This window comes from Mus musculus, chromosome 5 (genome assembly GCF_000001635.26).
Source record: "Mus musculus strain C57BL/6J chromosome 5, GRCm38.p6 C57BL/6J".
Taxonomy (NCBI): Eukaryota; Metazoa; Chordata; class Mammalia; order Rodentia; family Muridae; genus Mus; species Mus musculus.
Window position 1 is genome coordinate 38,159,795 of NC_000071.6, and position 6,937 is coordinate 38,166,731.

Here is a 6,937-nt window from a genome sequence, read left to right on the forward strand (position 1 = left end):
AAGGAAGGGAAGGAGGGAGGAGGAGATAATGGGAAGCCAGGGAGCCCCAAAGGTGGATGAAGGCAAGGTGCCGGCCCACTGTCAATCAGATCTGAAGGATGACAAAGATTTTCGGAGGACAGTGTAGGTGATACACCTCGGTGGCTCTTAGTGTGAGGCTAAGTGGGAGAGGGAAGGAAAATGAGGGCGGGTCCCTATAAAAAGAGGGAGATTGCAGGATGTGAGGTAGTGCTGTCCCACTAGGGATGCATGCCTAGAGTGTGGGAACAAGAGGCCAGGTGTTCAGAGCTCAAAGTTCTGCTCAAGAGGCAGACTAGCCAAAGCTGTCAGTGGTCAAGGCGGAAGGGGAGGTGGGAATCTCCCGACCGCAGCTGCAGTCCGCATGGATAGCATAGAGACCCAAAAGGAAGAATGAGGTTCTAGGCTGACCGGTGCCCCAGGCGGCCACCCTAATGAAGGCCACTGCACTTTACAGACCTCTAGTCGGCCTTGTTTGCAGGATGCAGGATAGGGAAGACTACTTGGATGTGAAAGCGAAGCTACAAAAGGAGTAGGGCTGAGGGCCGGCGCGGGAGGAGCAGCGCCTCATCATCTGCGGCCATCATTCTGTTCCCCAGAGAAACCTGGAGAATAACAGAAACCTTCAACAGCAGCCTATATAGGTCCAAATTCCAGACTCTCCAGGAGGGCCCCTTCTTTAAAGGGGTGGGGGGAGGTTTGCCCGGGTTTCTCTGCCCAGGCCTTGACAAGGTCCCGGATGCCATTGAGTCAAGTCAGGTCAGCCTGACTAGGGCCCAGAGTCTCATCTCGGGTGCCTTTCTGGGCTTCTCCAGGCTGAGGGAAGGGCTTGAAGACACCTGTCTGACATCAGGTTGTCCTCTTGGCAGCTGAGAAAGGAGTTTGAAACCACCCAGGCACTAGCCTGCAGGCATCACGGGGCCTACCAGTCAGACTGTCTAGTTTGTGTAAGAGAAAGGCTTTATCTCTATCTCAGTCTCCAGCCTTTTCACGGCACTAGCCTACTCTGCAGTCAGAATCCTCACAAGAGCAATAGGATCACACCCTCTCCCTCCAAGACAGCCCAGGATCAGGCTATCCCCTAGACAGCCAGGGTTATGCCGCGACTTGCTGGCCTGGGGATTGCACATTACTTCTGTGTGGTTTTCTTTGCTTGTATCTGAACCCCATGAAGGGCATCAGAAACACAAAGTGCGCAAGACACACTGCCACCTTTCAAGGACAAAGCCTCAGCTCCTACCCGGAGATGTGACAGAGAGTCAGAGAAGGGAGCATGCTCAAGGAGAGGATGTATGTCCAAGTAGGAAGAATGCAGAGACAGCATATTCACTCTGTCACTCCTGGAACACATGACCCACAAACTAGCAACTCTAAAAGAATGGAAATGTATCCTAAGCACTGGAGGCCAGAGGTCCACAGTCAAGATGTGGACAGGGCCCTACCCCCTCTGGAGGCTCCCCAGAAGAACCTCTTCCTTTTCTGGCTTTGGTGAAACCGGCAGTGCTTGGCGTATGGCCACATCACTCCAATCTATGTTCATGTCACTCCCAGCATAGCCCTTCCCTCTACCTTGTATGTCTCACCTCATTGCTGAGTTGGGGACTGCTCACTCTGGTGTATTAAGTGAGTCACATCAGTGGCTGCGTGTGGTAACAACTGAGCCGTATAAAGTCAGGCTCACAGATTCCCAGGATCAGGACTGGGGCAGATCTTTAGGGGACCATTATTCAACTCACTCCAGACATCAAGGATGCAGTGGTTTGGGCGCCCAAGAAATTTCCAAAGGAGATGAAGATATCTCTGGGGAAATCAAGGATTCGGTGAAGTACTATATTTAAAAAGTCAGCGTCAGAAGTGCCACGTATGGGACCAGCCAACATAGATGACATCGGCTCCATTCTTAGCACCCACAATCTGATTCCCAGAGCCACAAAGGGTTGTTAACAGAATGTGGTTTATCCAGATAAGTCTTGGAAGTATACATCAGCATCTGTGACCCCACCGGTCATTACCTAGACAAAGCCACCCCGCCCCTAGCAGCAGATACTCTTCCTCTGTCCTTGGACTCAACCTGCTGTTGCTAAGCCCAAGGTTTTCTGTATCTTCCCCTGAATAACTGGTTGAAGTCCAGGCTGTCACAGCTATGCCTATTTATGAGCTGCATTTTCTGTTACAGAGGCTGAGTAGTACTATATACAGAAAAGTTCATGAAGCTCACAGGTCTGTGGTTCAAAGGCATGGCGTAAGTTAGCCCTGGTGAAGGGGTCCCGGGGAGCTGGTTCATACTGATTGTCCGTTTGACAGGATCTAGAATTGCTGAGAAGACACGCATCTGGGCAGGTCAATAAGGGAGTCTCTAGACTGTTGATTGAGGTGGAAAGCCCCACCCTGACCGTGTGAGCCGAGTGACCAGTTGCACCTGACAAGGGCAATTTAAGGAGGGAGGGAGGGTTGTTCTGGCTAACTGTGATGCAGCCCATTGCAGTGGGAAGGAGATTCGGCAATGCCCCTGGTCACGTGGCATCTGCAATCAGAAAACAGAGAGACAGACATGCATGCTGCTGTCCCGCCTTCTCCTTTCTGTTCAGTCTGGACCCCTAGACGTGGGAGGGTGCTGGCACAGCAGGGTGTGACCTCTGGGGACAAACCACACCTAATCCATAGAACCGTGGCCTGGTTTGAACCATGTCTCTCTTTCAGGATGTTGGGCGAGTAGGCTAACTTCTCTGTGCCTCAGTATCCCCCATCTATAAGATGGAAGCTGTGATAAAACCTCTGTGGTGGTATTCTGAGACTCAGGAGTGCCATCATTTTATAGTTTCTGTTGTGGCTGCTACTCATGCTTTGGCTTCTAACCTGTGCCCTTGGGATTGCTAGTTTTACCTGCCCCTGCTGGACAAGCTGGGTGAAGGATGCTTTTTATGGTCGTATTGCTAGCCCTTACACTGGCTAAGGGAACCCATCCCTTGGAGTACTGTGTGCATCTGCAACTTAGAGAAGCCCAGTTCCTGGGATGGGCTTCAGACTCTGAACAACTTCCAGAAGTCTGTGCCCTCTCGGATGGGCGCATGGGAGGAGGCTTCATGGCAGCTTTGATGGCTAGCAAAGCCTTCCACTGCTTGGCCACTTCAAACTGGAGATCCTTCATCTTTGTCTATTTGTTTAGAAATGATATTAACAGTTACCTGGTGCTCTCCTCTCTCAGCTCCTGGCACATCCTACTCTACTTGATGTGATTTCCCTACTTGGTACCCACCTTCACTGCTGGAGGTGCTCTGCATGCAGCCTCACTAATGATGTTTTCCAGCTCACCTGTCAACTGTCAGTCAGCACACAGATGTGGTGTAGAGAGGCAGCTTTTGTCGAGTGAGGAACCAGGTGTTCCCCAGCCCCATCCCAACCCCACATCACTTTCCCAGATGAACACAAGTAAATGCTGGCAGAACAACTTCCTTTTTTCCACGCCCCCTGTGTCTAGAATGGGGATGATGTGCTCCTGCAACCCACCCCCACCCCCACCAGCAGGCTCCACCTCTTAAAGGTCCCAGTACCTCAAAATGTCACACTGGGGACCAAGTCCCAAAACCTGAACTATACTCTGAGCATCCATTCGATGGGCATCTGCTTACCGTACACTCAGCCTCTAGCCAATCAGAAATCGTGAAAGCCACATTCCAAGGCACAGCAAGGAAATTCAAGTCCAGTGTACAGCTGGAGGCAGGGTTGCCCATGACACCATTGTGACATTCCGTCTTCTAGGTGTGTCCTTTCTCCAAAAACACCCATTCATGGGAAGAGGCCAAGCATCACCAAAGCACATAACATGTACACAAAACTTCAAACTCAGTTTGCAGTGACCCCTAGCATTGTATTTGCCTCTATGCTCCCCAGCACTTAGCCACATGGAGCAGCCGGGAATGGTCAGGAAACAAAACAGCTGTCTCTGTTTCTTAGATTATGCTCATAGGAATGAATGGAGTAAATGTTACTGTGGGGCTCAGGGGCATGTGCATGTGTTTAGTGTTGCGTTGAGGGGGAGATGGTTTTAAAGATCTAATTAACATCCCGACAATTGCTAATTTTTCCTAAATTTCTTTTAAGATCCATTTCGCTTCGGCATGTGAGCCTCTTGACATTCTGGAAAGGCTGTGGTAAGGGTCCCCTCTGGGCCCCAGCTTCCTCTTCTGTGGATGGGTAGAAATGGCCACAAAGGCTCTCCTTTTCAGTTTCAGTCCCTAATGTGAGACTTGTGAAGTGCTCCCTACTTGGTGTTCCATTTGGGATTTCAGGGCCCAGCACTTCAGGTTTTTATGGACTCTTTAGCAGGACAGACAGAGGTAGCAGGGTTGGAATAGATCAACATGGCGGGGGGGGGCACTTATTAATGGAATTGACAGTGGCTATGGAAACAGAGTAATCCACTGACCAGCCAGCTGCAGGATGGAGCCTCCAGGATGCTGGTAGTGTAGCTCAGGCCAAGTCCACAGGCCTCCGACCCAGGAAGCCAATGGGATGAGTCTCAGTCAGAGTCCAAGGCCCTAAGAACCTGTATGGGGCACCAGTTTGAGTCCAGGGGCCACAGACAGACATCTCTGAGCTCTGATGGCCAAAACCAATCGGGGATAGTGTCTGGCTCCAGCACAGATAGAGCTCTTTGTCATGCTCTTTGTCTGAGCTAGCTGATGGTCCCCGCTAGGTCAAGAACAGACCCTACCCACACTGTCTACCAATCCACATGCCAGCCTCCCCAGATCACCCAGAAACAGGGCTTCACCAGTCTGTGTACTGCTAAAGCACCAGACTGACCCTAGAGTCACCTGTCACACACAAACTTCAGGCACTGCATTGTGGTTGGCCTGGCAGGGCTATGCAGATGACAGGTCCCCAGACCCTCCCAGAAACAGGAGCTCCCTGGTAGAACCATGCCTTCTTCAGTGGACTTGAGGCTGGCCATGCTCCTCCAAAACAAGCTTCATTCTTCCAGGTGCCCACACTCCCATCCCTTCCCTGCTGGCCCAAGGATAATGGTTCACATACTTGTGCCTCAGCTGAGATCCCTCCAGAGGCCCCTCAGACCCCACACCATGCTGAAACTTTGCACACTACCCTGTAAAGCAGGGAGGACTCCTCAACTATTGAACCCTGCTTAGAGTGCAGACCCTTCTTGGAATCCTGGCTGGTACAGATGCCATGCCCACCTGGAAACTTCCTAAAGCAGCGGTCTTCAACCTGTCAGTCGCTAACCCCTGAGTGGGGCGTTGAACGACCCTCTCACAGGGGGGTGTCTTTTTAGGCCATTAGAAAGCACAGATATTTACATTATGATTCATAACAGTAGCAAAATTACAGTTATGAGTTAGCAATGAAATAATGTTATGGTTGGGGTCACCACAACATGAGGAGTTGTATTAAAGGGTCACGGCATTAGGAAGGTTGAGGACCGCTGTCCTAGAGCCTTAAGGGAGAAGAGGCCCCACTGTCTACTACAGGTCAAGAGTTCAGTAGCAATGGGTGATGACATCATGGACGAGAAGAAACCCCTTTGCCTCTATTCTTCATTTCTTTTCTCTTCTTTTTTTCTTACATTTATAGTTTCAGATTTACAAAACTTGAGCAGCGAGGGGGCTAGATATGCTTGTACCCATTTTGCAGATGAAGGAGAAGCAACAACCGTTTGAAATGACTATGGTGATGACTGCCACACTGCAATGAGCACCAATGCCACCAATGTACTCTCTGGGTGTTCCTCCAGCCATACTCCAGGGGATGGGGGGAGGTGACCAACCAGGCAGGTGATATCCTGGTGTGGTGATTGACACTGCTTGTCAACTCGACAGCATCTAGAGTCACTTGGAAGACACACCTGTGGACATGCCTGTGAGATCGTCTTTAGAGTGGGTCCTTTGAGGTGGGATGGCCCAAGATGAATGCAAATGGCACCATTTCATGGGCTGGGGTCCTGGACTGAACACAAAGGAGAGATGGAACATATCAAGATCATTCGTCTCCCCAGCTGCGGATGGGATGCGACCGGCTGCCTCAAATTCCTGCCGCCATGACTTCTGAGCCTCGGATCCTGAGCTGAACCGTTTCATGCCTGAACGAGAAATAATTAGGATTTATGGGGAAGGTGTCAGCCAAAGAAGGGAACAAGGTAGACACCAGAAGAGCGCCTTCTGCCTGCCTGAACCACAGCCCCTCCATGCCCCCTGCACCTTCCCATCCTTTTGCTCAGGCTGCTCAATCCCAGCTCTGGAGTCCACTAGGAATGGCCAGTCTCTGTGCCTGATATCACCCCTGCACCAGCTGTGTCAGTCACACCCCGAAACCTCTGCTCCACGGGAGTAGCAGAGTCATGAGCTGTGAGGGGTCAAGCAAAGCATGCTCTCCCAGGCCTCAGTTCCCCCTTCCGTAAAGTCAGGAGGTGAGGGAAGGTCGGAATTCACCCCTTCCAGCTTAACATGCTCCCATGTTGCTGGCTGTCGCCATGTTGAGAATTGGCCAGGCATAAATCAGAACCCAACTGAGGGCAGCTGAGGTTGAGCAAGCCAGTGCGTGAACCCAGAGAATAATGACCAGCTCATGTAATCTCATTTGGCTCCTTATGCTTCTCACTCCCAGCACTCCAGGATGGGCCAGCTCCAGCCAGGCCTCTAGCTCGTAGAAACAGCTCGTATTAAATTATTTAGCCAGCAAATGACTATCAAAGCACCATGCCAGAGTCAATGCCACAGAGAGGCTGGATTCGAATAACAACAGCACTGTCTGCTTCAATTAATTATTGAATTTTTTTAAGGGCCCACAAATAGATACACACAATTCATTGCTTGCTCTGGGGAGCCAGGGTCCTCGGGAGCTTTCACAAAGTACATGATCTCCCTGGAGCGGAGCAGAGTGTGCTAGAGATGGGAGTCAAGTG